The sequence below is a fragment of the Protopterus annectens genome, chromosome 17.part0, assembly GCF_019279795.1.
Source record: "Protopterus annectens isolate FY-2018-M chromosome 17.part0, PAN1.0, whole genome shotgun sequence".
Taxonomy (NCBI): Eukaryota; Metazoa; Chordata; order Ceratodontiformes; family Protopteridae; genus Protopterus; species Protopterus annectens.
Genome location: NC_056751.1, coordinates 770,462,203 through 770,478,187, shown reverse-complemented (window position 1 = coordinate 770,478,187; position 15,985 = coordinate 770,462,203). Strand labels below are relative to the sequence as shown.

At 34.7% G+C, this 15,985-nt stretch overlaps 1 protein-coding gene across 1 annotated transcript in view; it reads right to left on the bottom strand.

Moving 5' to 3' along the window:
• Positions 1-9,018, bottom strand: part of LOC122791315 (synaptotagmin-1-like) — a 1,919,109-nt gene extending 1,910,091 nt beyond the window's left edge. The window contains exon 1 of the mRNA XM_044059019.1: positions 8,865-9,018. The gene's annotated coding sequence lies outside the window, so the exon portion shown is untranslated. The remainder of the gene's footprint in view (positions 1-8,864) is intronic.
• Between the last annotated feature and the right edge of the window lie 6,967 nt (positions 9,019-15,985).

Below are 15,985 nucleotides of genomic sequence, written 5' to 3'. Positions count from 1 at the left end.
GAAGCTAATATATAAAAACAATATAGGATTGAAGCTCTGATTAAACCCTAGTCACCAAATTCCAGGTAAAAAAGAGAGGTTATGTTGAAGTCAGTGAGGGTCAGGGTCAACTTCAACCCTTTAAGTAGGAGGCATCAAAGATAAAGCCCCTGGAAAGCTCTTTCCAGGTGAATCTATGTGGTTCATTGGAACATCCAGTAGCCTAAAGACCGCAGAACACAGGGCAAGAGCATGCTGGTACCAGGTTAAAAGTTAACCAAGTTAGAAGGATCTACAATGTGCAGGGTAAGACAGACCAGAACCTTATTAGTGATATTTAACTGAACTGTTAATCAGTTCACTCTGCAGTGCTGGATTAATATGATGGTAAAAAGAAAACCAAGTAAGTAGAAGGGCTGCAAACAGTCAGGATCTGAGTCTAGCTCTGGGTAAAGGTCCATGCAGTAATGCAGCCATGAAGAGACTAACACATCCACCAAAGACTGCTGGAGGAATAAGGTATTTAATTCAAAACAAAATCCTCAGATGAAGGCATTATATCAGACAGTAGACAGATTTATCGAGAGTCTTAAGAGATCTGGGTACACAGGTTGACAGCAACCTTTCTTTTGACCACCACATTGCCACTGTGGTCAGAAAGTCCTTCTGTGTGGCACATCTCATTACTAAGGGTTTTACATCCAGGAAGAAAGAGGTCATTGTCTCCCTCTACTCTTCCATCATTAGGCCAATCATCGAGTACAATGCCCCTTTTGGCATGTACCTCACTAGACACCTACAACAACTGGAGAGGCCACAAAAGTACCTCACAAAGAGGATCCTAGGCCTTAAACACTTGTCCTACATGGACAGACTCAAAAAACTCCAACTATTCTCTGTCTCATATCACCTACTTAGAGGCAATCTCTGCTTGACTTACAAAGCCATGTCTGACCCAGCTCTGTTAGAAATGTTACATCTAAAGAAATCCCAATCCCTCCCCACCACATGCTCCAGAGACCACAACCTCATTACCACAATCAACAAAACATGCTTGAGGGACAGGTTCATAACCCAGAGACTGACCATGCTATGGAATAGACTTCCCATGCATGTCAAGCAGAGCACCTCACTGGCCCTCTTCAAGAAAAATCTTGATGACTAGATGGGAAATAGAAAATTCACCCCGGGGATCACTTGATAGAGGCACTAGGAACTAAGGTCAGGTGGCATGATGCCAGGGTAATTCTATGGGCTAGGCTTGTGAAGGCTCCAGGGCCATTAGCCTAGTACACACCTATGAAGCTATGAACCTATGAGAGGAACACCTTGATAAATAGGCTATATCAAGTCATGTCAAAAATATGGAAATCAAATAAATTCACATAGATCTTACAAGCCAGGTATTCTAGCAGTAGGACCTGCTCTGTGATGTCCGTGATCTGAAATTAACTAACAAGCTAAGTACAGAAGTGTTGTGTGGGATTTTCTTTTTGAGTGGTTGATGGCTAGTGTATCTGCAATGAGAGGAAGGAGGGTCTGGCTACCTGTTGGAAGTCAGAAACATAGCTTCCAGCAACACCAGTAGACCTCCTAAGGATGTGAGTACACATGTCAACACTCATATGCATTAAAGTTTGGTATTAGCAAGCTCAACCTCATTGTTTTCTTACGTGGGAAACAGCACATGTGGGTAAAGGAACGTGCTCATCATATGCCTAATTATGGCATTGTGAGATATCCTGTTCTCTGCTTCACCAAACATTAATAATGGCTTCAATTCCCTCCATCAAAGAAGGGATTGTTCAGTGAAAAACTTCAGGGGACAGTAGATCAGTCACACAATACTGGAAAAATGAAATAATATAGTCATTTTTCAGCAAAGGTTCAATGTCTGAATATAAAAGGTGCAGAACTAAGTGCAGAGTAACTCAGAAGTTTGAAAACTTGAAAGAGCATACTGGTTTGTAAACATGGTGTCATGAAGCTGTTAGGAGAGCATTACAGAGCTAAAATACAAAGAACTGTGAAATAAGAAGACATAATTGTTTTATCTAAGGAGTAAGTTACACAAATCTGCACCAGGGCAATTTGCTCCCTCATCCTCTGTTCATTTACAATGCCACTGGGACTCCAGAGGTAAGTACACTTATCTGTGAAGGTAACAAAGATCTACATTTTTTGTAACTCTGGAGGTGAAAGAGCAGATGATACATGACAGAGTTACAGGACTGCAGAATGTCTGTCAGCACATATTTAGTGCAAAATTTGCAAGAGAATTTACTTTACACATAAACGTACAAATGAGCAGTAAACCTTTGGGAGTGTGATACTCTAATAGGAGCGAAAGGGCACCAAAAGAAAACATTTCAAATAACCAGTGCAGGAAGGACTAGGATTGAGTAAATAATGGCAGGCATACAAACAGCTACTTCGGTGCAAAATCTGCAGGTCGTTACTTTCTGAGTAAGATTGCACAATGCTTCATAAAAATGTATGAGTACATCCCTGTGGCCTTCATCTTTGCAGGGCTGTATGAGACAAGCAGTCAAGAGGTAGGGAGCTAAAATGAGGTACAGGATGCAAATGAACTCACAGAATGTAAGAATATACTAGTATATTATGTGTATGTCAAAGAAAAAAATAGAGAATGGTGCTATAACTCGAAAGGGAATGCAAGAGCTGATCAAGCCCCGGATGCTCAAATGTCAGTAACTCGCAGCCAGAAACTCAAACGGCCGTAAGCCTGACCACCCAACTGTCAGAAGAGGTGCTCAAACTGAAACATTTGTTCAGAGACACAGCTACTGCAATGGTCAAATGCAATCAACTGCTCGTCCTAGAAGAGGTCATTGGAGAAGAAAAATGGGAAGGAGGACTTTAGGGTCTTGGAGGGGAGGGGGATTTTAGGGTTAGGGTGTAATCAGAAGATTAGAGTTAGGAAGGGGATTTTAGGTTTTGGGAGTAATTAGAAGGTAGCAAAATGTCAGGGTTAGGGAGATGAAGTAGATTTTATCTGGGGGTCTGCAGAGTGGATCAAAGGGTTAGGTTTAGGCAGAGGAAGGGGGTTTAGCTTTATATGATGATTGGGAGTTTAGGTTTAGGAAATGGTTTGAGTTTTTAGGGTCAGGGTTCTGGGAGGGATAGTTAGCCTTTGCTAACATTATAGGAATCAAGTCAGTGGGAGTTAGGGCACATACCTGCATGAACGAGTGGCAGCAGAGAAGTGTGTCATGAGCTAATGGCATACAAGCTCTTGTAGTAAATTCCTGGTAGAGAATATAAGGCTATTGAAGCTGCAGCTGCATGAGTTCCGCTGACTCACAGCCAGGGATTCAAAGGGCTGTAAGTCCAACCCACCAACTGTCCAAACTAGTGTTCAAACTCAGATATGAGGTCAGAGACACAGCGGTCACAATGGTGAGATGCAATCAAGTGGTCACTATGAAACAATAAGTGGGGAAGGGGAACAGGAGGGGGAGTTTATGTTTAGGGAATGGAGGGGAAGGTTAGGGTTTAGGAGGGGAGGTGAACTTAGGGAGTAATCAGGGGGCGCAGAACATTAGGGTTAGGTAGAGGAGGGGATTTCAGCTGAAGGAAGGCAGTGGAGTGGGTAAGAGGATTAGGTTTAGGAGGAGGAGGATTTTTGCTTTACTGTGCAAGAAGAGGGGATCAGAGGGTTAGAGATAGTGAGGGAGATTTTAGATTTACAGACTGTTTGAGATTTTAGGTTTAGGGACTGGGTGAGAGTTTTTAGGGTTAGGGTCAGGGTCCTGAGAGGTAGCTAGGGTTAGGGTTAGGGTCAGGGTCCTGAGAGGTAGCTAGGGTTAGGGTTAGGGTCAGGGTCCTGAGAGGTAGCTAGCTTTTCTCCACTTTATGAGAATCAGTTGAGTGGGAGTTAGGGGCACCTGTCAACATGAGTGAAGGGCAGCAGGAAGTGTGTCACGAGCTAGTGGGAGTTAGGGGCACCTGTCAACATGAGTGAATGGCAGCAGGGAGGTGTGTCATGAGCTAGTGGGAGTTAGGGGCACCTGTCAACATGAGTGAATGGCAGCAGGGAGGTGTGTCATGAGCTAGTGGGAGTTAGGGGCACCTGTCAACACGAGTGAATGGCAGCAGGAAGTGTGTCATGAGCTAGTGGGAGTTAGGGGCACCTGTCAACACGAGTGAATGGCAGCACGAAAGTGTGTCACGAGCTAATGGTGCATAAGAGTTTGTAGTAGATCCCATCTAGAAAAGAGGAATGTTTTGAAAACTGTATATTCCAGGAAAGAAGTATATAAAAAGTGGGTATAGACTGAGCATTGTAGGAGAATTGATACGTGATAATTTCAGGTGGTACTGATTTATAGAAAAGAGAGTTCATAGTCAGAACAACTTTTCTAGGTACCTAGTAGTTAGTTTCTGTTGGGAAAATTAGCAATAAGAAGAAAAGTAAGACATTTATTAAACAAAAGTGTAGCAGGTAAGGGAAATACGTTTGTAATTATTAATGCTGCAAGCATAACCGACAGGCCTGGTAACTCAAAGGCATCTTAGCATAACTTTTATTTATTTATTTTGTTGTTTATTGGGGTAGAGCAGTGATCATAGCATGACCAGCTGCACACTCAGGCTGGGATAATGCAAGGAAAACAAAAACAGCGAAGCAGCGTACAAGACAATGATGAGAGTATCGACACTTGTCCGCCTCGGAGCTAAATAATATTCGCCTCATCCTCCAACTCCAAGCAGGGTATCTACTTCACTTAAATTCGTTTAAAACTCTTTGCTCCCAGACTGCACCTTTCATTTTAAAGGTGCTATTACTGTTACATATTTAGGCACTGCGTCCATCTCACTGTTCTTCCCAGGGACAGGTATCTGTAGAGTGTCAGACAATTTACTGAAGCGAGATTATTCATCAGTAGACATTTTGATTAAACAATATTGGAAATTAGAAGTAAAATAGCCACAAACACTCATTTTCAGGATGCATCTGCATGGCTTCATTAAAATGTTGCTTATATGTAATGTGAAAATTTCTTGCACAATTATTTATAGTACTGACGTGTTCTGTCAGATATATTATGTGACCATGAGGTGAGAAGTATGGCACTGCACATTATATACAATTGTTATGTTTTACTGAGCCATTGTGCGGTTGACAGTGTAGGTCTTCCCTTACCTCCACTGTTGTATCCCCATGATTAAATTAACATGGGGGTATGATTATGTAGAGAAGACTTGTTGCCCCTGTACAAATACATTTTGAATATATTTTGATCAGTGTTTCCTGTTTCAGTGTTATTTACTTTGTTTTCAACATCACTGTATTCAGTGATGTTGATTTCCATATATTGCCAGACATACTAAAAACATTTCATCCACGACTGCCTATATATATATATTTGTTACTGCTTTGTATATGCCTATCAGAAGTACAGCATTATATCTGATTACCTTTACTCTGATGGTGTTAGTTGTGTATTTGTATGTAATTTAATGAAATATTTTGATAAAGTGTTTCTATTTAACTATATCTACCTGTCTAGCTAGCTGTAAGATATTTTGTTTATCCCTTTCTATCTAGCCTTCACCTTATTCTAAGTACAGGAATATTAAAATCTAACAATACTGAGGGAATTAATTCTGTTACATGTGGCAAGGTAGTAATGTTTACAAAATAACAGTTCACAGAGTGGGCTTTCAGAGAAATGGTATTTTTCAAAGCATGTAAAATCAGTAACTGTACAAGACAGCTGTAAGGCAATTCTAAATGTTAAGCAAAAAAGATTTGATAATAAATGTTTAATTATTAACATTTGTCTACTTATATACAGGGAAATAAAAGGCATACTGGTCAATATAATCCTTAACTGACTTCAGATTCTATATTTTTATTTTTTATCAAAAGACTTTGTTTGTTCATTTTTTGTTAATTAAAAAGATAGGCGGTACAGTTCTCATTCTGTTAAAGCACTGTTTCCTGACCTGTCTCTTATAATGATTTTCTAAATGTTGTAATGGTGCTGCAATTAATATTTGTTTATAAAAGTAATTGCCTGCTTCACTCCTTTTCCATTTTGCATGTCATGGAATAAAAATGTAATTTGCTTGCCTGTATTTATAATACAGTGTGCACTGTTTTTAGAAATATATTCTTCCGGTTTATTTGTTTCTCTTATCTGATATTTTCCCTGCCTGTCAATATAATTTAACTTGAAAACTGTCTGCCTTTTTCTGACCATATGTAGACAGAGATTTGTTTCATAATAGATGGTGATAGTCATAATGAAATAATAAAAGTATGTGATTTCTTATTATTATTTATGGAAAGTGGTTGTACAGTTATATATACTTCATGGTGAATTGTAAAGCAGGACATACATAAAACAACACAAAAATGCTTTTAGAAAGAGAACATTTTTTATTAAATTTGTCACAATATTACATCCTGTACATTTGAACTTCTCTGTGGATCTGTACACATCAATCATTCCTCGAGTAACTCATTCTACAGCTCAACTACTTTTTCTTTTAAGAATTATTTCCTGATATTTGTAAAAAAATTCCTCACTCCTGTCATTTAACATGCTGGTCCCTGACTTATTGAATCTATGTCTTCTTTTCCAAACTGCTTGCTTTCTGTTAAAGCTGCAATGTATTCCTTTCATACTCAGCTCCTGCACGTCTTTACTATAATGCAGGTACTTTAACAGTGCTATCCTGAACCTTTCTCCACACCTTATATCACCAGTAGTTCTATTCGTTTTGGTAATCCTTCATTGTACATTATTAATTAACATGCCATTCAGTTTCCTCTATGTTGCCTGCAAGAATGAATGCATTATTAGAGGTATTAATGAACCAGCTGAAAAAACACACCACTACTCTGTTGGCATTTTCTGCTGCCATTTCACATAGAATATGTCTCAGCCTGTGGTATTTATAGCATCCAGAATATTGTCTTCCTCACTTCATCTTAGGGAAAACCATCCTAATGCAGAGACCTTTCATGTATTTCTTCTAAGGCTGACCCCTTGTCAGCCATGTTTACACAATTATTGTCAGCTTCTACTTATTTGTCAAGCATTTGTTATGTAATTTGAGCATTAATAATAACGTATAAGTGGTTGACAAAGACACAAATGATTTTTGGAATAAGATTATAATTGTCTACCTTTATGTTACCAGTGGAGTTGTCCAATACATTACTGTTGCAAGAGTTCAGAGAACACAAATAAAACAATCACTGCTCTGCACCATTAAAAAGTCAACAACAGTCACACATCACCCACTAAGACTCTTGCAGAAACTGAAAGAGATAAACCTCAGAAAGTCTCACCCCTTTCCACAGACAAGTATTTAAATGAAATTATATGATTGTGTTTGAAAACCTATTCACAATACTTTAGCACACAGCATAGTGAAATTAAACAGGCCTGGCCAGTTTAAGTCTCCTGTTTTTTAAAGTAACAATCACTGCTACAAACAAACTTAATACATTTTAATTGTTCATTTTAACAGGTCACTGTGAAAGTAAACTGCATATATATATATATATATATATATATATATATATATATATATATATTATTGCTGGTTTACTTTATACAGTTTTCTGTAGTTGCATACTAATTTAATTCCTTTTGTATAATGAAATATACATTTGAATGAACGCAGTTCTCAGTAGTTAGACACCAAACCTATGACACAGAGATCTAACTGAAAACACGGAGAAATGAACGTTGTATTATTATTATGGTCATCATTAGTATTACTATTTTAATAACGCTAAAGCATTGGTCTTGGATATAATGTATCCACATATCTGCACCTCTTTCGAGCACACGACTGTGCGCACGTCCACACGCACTCTTTCTGCACTTAATGACTGTTTCTGTTTATAGATATCCTCACAGTTTCCTCAAATGCTTCTCTAGACACGTGAAAGTATCCCCAGTAGAAAATCCCTTCATGTTACATGAATGACTGCTCAGAGGAAACGTCTCCTCACCACCTCGCCCTAAGGATTGTCATATGAGTGATGAGAAATACAAATCAGCTGGTAAATTCTAAGGCACGTCTCGACTACTTTAGCAGATACATGCAGACAAATAATGCATATTTGCATGAAAAGTCCTTTTAAATAGCACCTGCTGGTGGCAAAACAACTTGTGAGATGGAAGAGTTCCTGTTGATACTGCAAGGCTTGCTGTCTCAAAGTACACACAGCAGCTGTTTCACAATTCATCACAAAAACACAGGCTTTGTGACAAAGTAGAAACGTCAGCAGGAGGTTAAAAATGAAATTAGATATCTGAACACTTCTTACTGCACAAACACAGAAAACGTTCAAACTTTATTCCAGTGTCATGAACACAGTCAACATGCACAATTAAATCAAAGCCTCCTGTGACATACCAGCTTACCACGCCTTCAAGGCGAAAGAAAAACACCTTCTCTAAAATTGTAGCTCTGCTATACACCCATCATCCCTGTCTTCCCTCACTGTTCCCATAATGTAAGTTTTTCCCAGCCACTTTAAACGGATGCTCTTGTTGACGATGAGGACAGAATGACATGAAATGCCACACCTGGCGTGCGAACTCTCTCTCTTCACCCAACAATCAACGGTTATTTGCTTAACAGCTGCTCAGGAAATTGTCAGACTTTATAGTTTGAACTACATAGCCATTTACAGCAACAATTACCGGAATATATATATATATATATATAAAGCAACGTGTATACCGCTCCTTCAGTTACAATTGGAATCAACAGCTGATTTTGGTGATATCTAACAACTTAACTGGCACGACTCTCTGACAGTTTTCGTTGGGTGCTTTGATTTCATCTGTAAGACCCTATCTGCCTTCCTTGCATTTGCACAAGTTCCTTACCTTTTGGGATCTCCTTCGCTGATAAACCGCAGGTACAAGCTGCACCTGAGCGCAGCCCCGGCCTCCCCGGTAATAGCAGATATGGGAGCTGTCCTCGGCTCTAGTGCTGAAACAGCCAGCTTGTGCACATCGGCTGGGGGCAGCTTCCGCGCAGGAGGGCGTGGAACAAGGCGGAGCTCCAGTTTGTAAGTGGGGGTGAGGGGCTGGGTAGTACAAAAATGTAAATCTTCTTATTCCCTGGACTCAACCATTTTGATAGAATGCAGTGGGAGGTTTGGGATAACGAACTAAAAAAAATCTTGGATTTCAAATTGCTGGGTTCAACTTCACCCTGCCTTCTGTTTTTTTTTTCATTTTTTTATGCGTTGGTTCACCTTGTTCCTGTTCGCTGGTTCCTGTAGTTTTCAAAGAAAGTGATGTCCAGCCTCTCATTGTTATGCCTGCCTTGTTTTCCTGCTGGCTGTGTAATATAGTTTGCACGCTCATGTGTAAGGCTGAGAGCGAAGGGGTTGTGACTTTCGAAAGGGAATTTAGTACAATTTTTACACATAGCCAGGATCGCTTTACTTCCTTCATTAAAAAAAATCCTCGAAATCTTCTCCCTTACAGCACATAAATATAAAACGCAACTGACCAAAAGCAGTTGGGTGGACTATATTATACATTCCGTTTTATACTGTAGCTTAAACAAAGAAAGGATTCTGCACAAAGGAGAGTTATATGCTATAATACAATACAAAAAATCTGTAAGTGCACCATAGCTCTCAACCTTCCATCTCCAAAATGAGGAACAGTAGCCCTCATAACGTGGAACAAATGTACAAAATGTGGAACACATACTAATGGCTTACTAACAATTTCAAATAGGAAGGTCATAGAATGGTTAAATATGCTGGTTTTGGTTATAAAGAAGATCTTTTTAACAGCTTTATTGAAAACATTGTAATGAACAAATATTTTGAAAAAGATTGAACAACAATTTTTGAAGTGCAATATTTAAAAGAGAAAACTTTAATATAATAATTATAATAAAAAAACTATATACAATGATGTTCAGTGTAAATAAAAAAACAGGATCAGTTAAATTAATATTTTTGTAGGAAAAAAAGATAAGGGAAAAAGGAAAAAAAAGGAATATAACTGCGATAATCATTAATCTAGTTCTTTAACTAATAGTTTATGTATGTTTTCCCATTTGTAATATAAAGTTGTATTCCTCATAGATTTAGATTTAATAGTCAGAATTTCTAACTTAGATAGTTCCAAGAGAAGACCTTTAAATTCTTTAAATGGGGGAATAGATTCTTGTAATTTTTTTTCCTGGCAATGGACAATATAGACCAGAGCAAGGAATATTTGCTTTTCTTTATATAGTCTGGAACAGGTGGGTTGAGTAATACAAGTGACTTGATGAGCACAAAATTGTCTGTAAAAATTGCCTGTAAAAAAATATGAACTTCTTCCCAAAATTTCTTTAATAATAAACATTCTTAAAATATATTATTCCAATCAACGTTTGTTTTTGCATTACATCTCCAGCAAACAATATCTTGTTTAGTTATCTTACTTATTTTCTGTGGAGTGAGAAAAGATTTATGTAAAAATCTCCATGTGAAGATTCTCCATTTAAGAGAAGAGGTGGTTTTGCTGGTTGACTGAAGGAAATTAATTTTGTATTTTTCTGAGGGAATAAAATTATTGATTACAGAAAATGTATTCCAATAGCTGTCTGAATATACATCTAGATCTTGTTTAATTGCTCTATAAATATATGATATACTACTTTTAACTGATAAATTATTTTGGGTATATAAAATCAAATATTGAATAAATCTGGGTATTGAATTCTTAGCAATTGTGAGAATTAGAGCTAGTTTATCTAGAATATATTTAATAAACTACTGCAACTCTAACCAAAGTAAAGTATTAAGATTATATTCATCTACAAGAGTATTAATAGATTTTGCCTCATTCTTATTTATCATTTGATGCCAAAACATTAAATGTTTTTGTTTAAATAGTGACATTTTAGAATAATCTGTAGAGAGAATTATCCCTTATGTATAGGCAATAGGGAAGATAAGAAACAACCAGTTCTCAAAGATTCTAAACGTAAATACATAGTTCTTAAAGGCCTTTAGAATTAAAATTACATAAGTAGATTTAAACACCTGAGTGGAATAATTGAAAAAGTAATCTCTTAAATTCCATATAAATGAATTATTTACTAGTTTCGATAGATAAATATTAACTTTATTTTTAGTATTCTGAGATAGATTTAATATAATTTATTTCCATTTTGCTAAATACTCTCCATCTATAAGATAGACAATTGTTTTAATTACTGATGAGATTGAATACATTTCTAGATTTGGTAAAGATATCCCTCCATTTTCCCAACTATACATATGACAGGATAATGCAATTATAGGTTTTACTGGATGCCATAAAAATTTTTAATCAGTGTGTTAATTTTTTTAATTAAAGAGTTTGTAGTGGGAATAGATATAGATTGTATTATGTATAAGATTTTTGGAAGCAATATCATCTTTATAATGGAAAGTTTTTCATCCATTGTGAATAGAGTTTTGTTCCATTTACTTATTAAACTCTCTATAGTTGCTATACTTTTACTATAATTTAGGTGTAAAATGTCTTTAATATTAGTTGTTATAGTTATACCTAAATATGTTATTTGTTGAGATTGAGGTATATATTTTTATATTCATCTTGTATATTATACATTTTTGAGCAATTAGAAGGATTTGAGTTTTGTTATTAAAAGTAAGACCTGAATTTTTTTTAAATATATCCATGTTTTTGAACAATTCTTGTAAGGTGGGATTAATACCACCAAGGGCAATTAATACATCATCAGCAAACATTTGAATGTTTGATGTTTCATTGAAGTTTAATCTATAACCTTGTGTACTATTATCTCTTATTAAGTTTGCCCAAGGTTCCATAATTAATGTGAACAAAAGAGGAGATAAAGGACAACCTTGCCTGGTTCCTTTTACAATAGGTATGTTCTGGGATACATTTGTACCAATTTTTATATAGGCTTGCTTCCAGTATATAATTGAGTGATAAGATTAATAAAGCTATTAAAGAAATTTAACTCCTTCAATAAAATGAAAAGTTATTCCCAAATAACTGAGTTGAAAGCACAGTTGATATCTAAACTGACTATAGTTAAATTATTAGTTAAGATTTTCACTGATTCGATTAAAGTTATTGTTCTTTTGATGTTATCAAAGGAAGTTCTATTGATTATAAAACATGTTTGGTCCATGTCTACCAGGGAGGGTAAACATTTTTAATTTTGTCAGCATAAATAGGCATAAGCATTTTATAGTCTGTAACAATGGAATGGGCCTATATGAAGAACTTTTGTGGGGTTTTAATTGGGCTTTATTATGGGAGAAATAAATGTATACTTCGAAGAAGGGGGTATAATGTTATTATTTTGAGCTATATTGAATACTGTGTGTAACAAAGTTAAAGCTTTGGTAGGTAAAACGCAGTATATTTCAGAAATGATATCATTACCAGGAGCTTTATTTTACTTAAGGTTAGTAATTTGATCTTTTATATCTTTAAAATATATTTGTTTATCTATTAGTTTTATTTGTGTTTCTGATAGTCTGTCTTTTATGTTATTATTGATAAATGGTTGAATACCTTTTGTACCATTAATCATGGCATTAGAGTGATTTATTTTTAAGTAAAATTCTCTAAACTCACTTAATATATTTGGTAAATCAGATACCATTTTTCTTTTTGTTGGAGAATATATTTCATTAATTTGATTAAACTTATTTAAGCTTTTAGTTTTGTTACCTAGAATATTCATAGATCTCGGATTTATAGAAACAATTAGAAGTTTATATTTCTCCAGATTAATCATGACTTTATGATTTAATATTCCCATATACTTATTGTTCAAAGTATTTGTTTCATTTATTCTAACTTTCTTATCTGGATTTCTTGAAACATCAAGTCTTAAAGTATCTAGTTTTGTTTGTATATCTTGGAGTTCTTTATCCCATGAAATTCTTTTCTTTTTATACTAATCAATAATTTTACCATACAATCCGTGGTGGTGGTGCTGTGGTAGCATTGTCGCCTAACAGTAAGACGCTGACCGGGTCGACTCTCAGCTAGAGCGTCTTCTGCATGGAGACATGCATGAATGGGCATACCTTCATTGAAGGTTGTGCATTAGGGCTGGCAACTCAGCACATAAAAATCAACTGCCAATCATTAGCGGACCGGAGTTCCGCTGTGGCGACCCCTATCCGGGAAAAGCCGAAAGGCACAACTAATAATTTTACCATATAGGTAAGCTTTTAGAGCATCCCAGATATATACCTCAGAGGTTCCTTGTGTATTATTAAGTTCAATAAAATGTACTTCTATAGAAATAAAATTAGTGAAGTCTTTTAGTTTAGTTATGTACGCGGGTATTCTTTTAATTTGAACATTAAATGTGGAATTTATTATAAAATCAAATGTTATGGAATTATGGTCTAAAAGAGGACATAAAATCACCTTTGAGTTTAATAAGGAATCAGTTAGGTTATTAGAAATTAATACTTCATCTATTCTTGAATATGAATTATATCTATGTGAGTAGAATGTATAAAATAATGATTTAGCATCTGCAAAAATTATTACTATCCTTCAGCATGTATGAATCTGAGAATTCATTCAATAATTTGGCTATTGCTGAAATTTTTCTTTTGCCATTAGTACTAGAATCTTTTATATCTGAGGTACAATTAAAATCCCCAGCAAAAAAATAATATTACCCTTAGAGAACTGTACTATATGATCTATGATTACTGTTTTAGTCCAATGCCAGGAATCCAATACATATTTATTAAAGTCAGAATGTTGTTATTAAATTCTATAACTACTGAATATAACATCCCTTTGTTATCTGTATGTGTATCAATTATTTTAGGCATAGGCAAGGTATTTTTCCATAGCATACAACATATACTAATAACATAAACACTCTCTAACACTTCCCTGGAGTTAAAAACTCCTAATTTGAGTGACATCTATCACTCAAATTGTCCAATTATCTAGTAACAACACTCTTCTCATCCCTACCTAAATATATCTGTTGTTGCATACTGTTACTTTATTAGACAGTATGTGTGGCTAAAAAAAAAGAAGAGCGATTATAAATAAAATATAACAAATATTTTTGTATATAATCATTCAAAAACATACTAAAATATTTCAAATGTAACTGTCTCATTTTGATTGAAATAATATCTCATTGATATTGCATCAAGCTATCATATATTATATATAATAAAAATGTAATGTGAAAATTTCTTACTATATAAGTCAGATTGGGTTTATAATATCATAAGGATCAACTACATGTCATAAATATAAAACAGAGATCATAACAAAATCATGGATTCCTTTAATAAAAATCTGTTTTTTGAGATAGAATGTAACAGATATGTAACCAACCTACTGTAAACCATCCTCAAGGTACATTCTGTATATATTGCTTCCACTAATGATGTAATATAGTTGCAATATATTTACATCTAATTATGTATTTATCTTTCTCTGTCATACAGTTCCAAAACTAAATCCCCATCAATGACAGAACACACTAAATATATTTACAGAATACTAAATAAAACAATGTTCCCTGATATTACAAGTTGAGAAAGTGCCGTAGTTACTATATCTCTTTAATATGAGCACATCAGTTAAAGAGCCATATTCTCCCTGTCTAATTAGTTTGCAAAATGCATGTCACCATCTTCATCATTTTATTGCCAACAGTACATTTCTTGTTTTTTTTTTTTTTTTGAAGACATGAATATCTCAATAAAATGTAAAATTCTATGGGAATGACATGTTCAAAAAATTCCACACTGAAGCTGATCAGAGTGGTACAAAATAGTATTATTGTGTTTTACAGACTACTTGTTGTTAAATATCTTTAGCTAGAAAATCAGCAAAAGTTGATTGAAATGAATATCTAAAGTACCACCTTGATATCATATTTATTTTAGCAGGTAGAGTAATGTCATGTTAATTAATGGTATTTAAAAATGAGTGCATCCATCAGACTATTTAATGTAATTTAAGGAGTATAATTGGGAAAAAGACTCAATTATTTGATTGTTGTCTTTATTTCATGAAGACAGGTCAATACATCTATATTATTATAAGTGGCTAAGCTTGTGACTTATAACAAGATGAGATTTTGAACTTAAACATAATTCTATATGTCATGACATTACCATCCAAACACCACCATATAAACAAATTCTGCATTTGTTATAAATGCATCCAAATATATGTGTCTTTCATGGCAAATGCTGTATGTGAGTATGTGTGCATGTGAGTGTATATGAATATGAGAGTGTGCATAGCGATATCATAACTATTTCATACTAACTGCATGAATAAATATCTAAGCAATTAACTGAGCTTTCCTGGCAAAATTGTATATATATATATATATATATATATATATATATATATATATATATATATATATATATATATATATATATATATATATATATCTATCTATATATATATATATATAAATTGACATGTCCTTTTTTCATCTAATCCTTACTGACAGCACCAGTCTGGTCTCCAATCAAAATTACTAATAATACTTATTTATTAAAAGTCTCCCTTCAAATATATAGAAAATGACAACAAAAACTAAAAAGAAACAATTTCTAGAGAACCAAATACCTTAATTTTTTTCACTTTTAAGTCTCTGCAATTGTTTTAGTTACCAAGACAACACGGATATTGTTCCCCAATTATACAGAGCATTACAATTAATGAAGAGCAGATAAAACAAATGAATAATAAAAAGAATAAGTAGCATTCATTTACTATAATTATCAAGCCACATATAATAAAGCTAACTAGGTTTACTAACAATTATACTATAAAAAAGTTATTAAAACAGGCATATATCATTGAGAAAAAAAAAAAAGATTCAAACAAGACTCATCTGTTGAATCATTTTCATCAGCTCTACTTGATTCCTAAGTAGACTATTCTCTATCTGTAAAGCCTAGCACTTGCTCCTAAAGTACTTTTTACTTTGATAT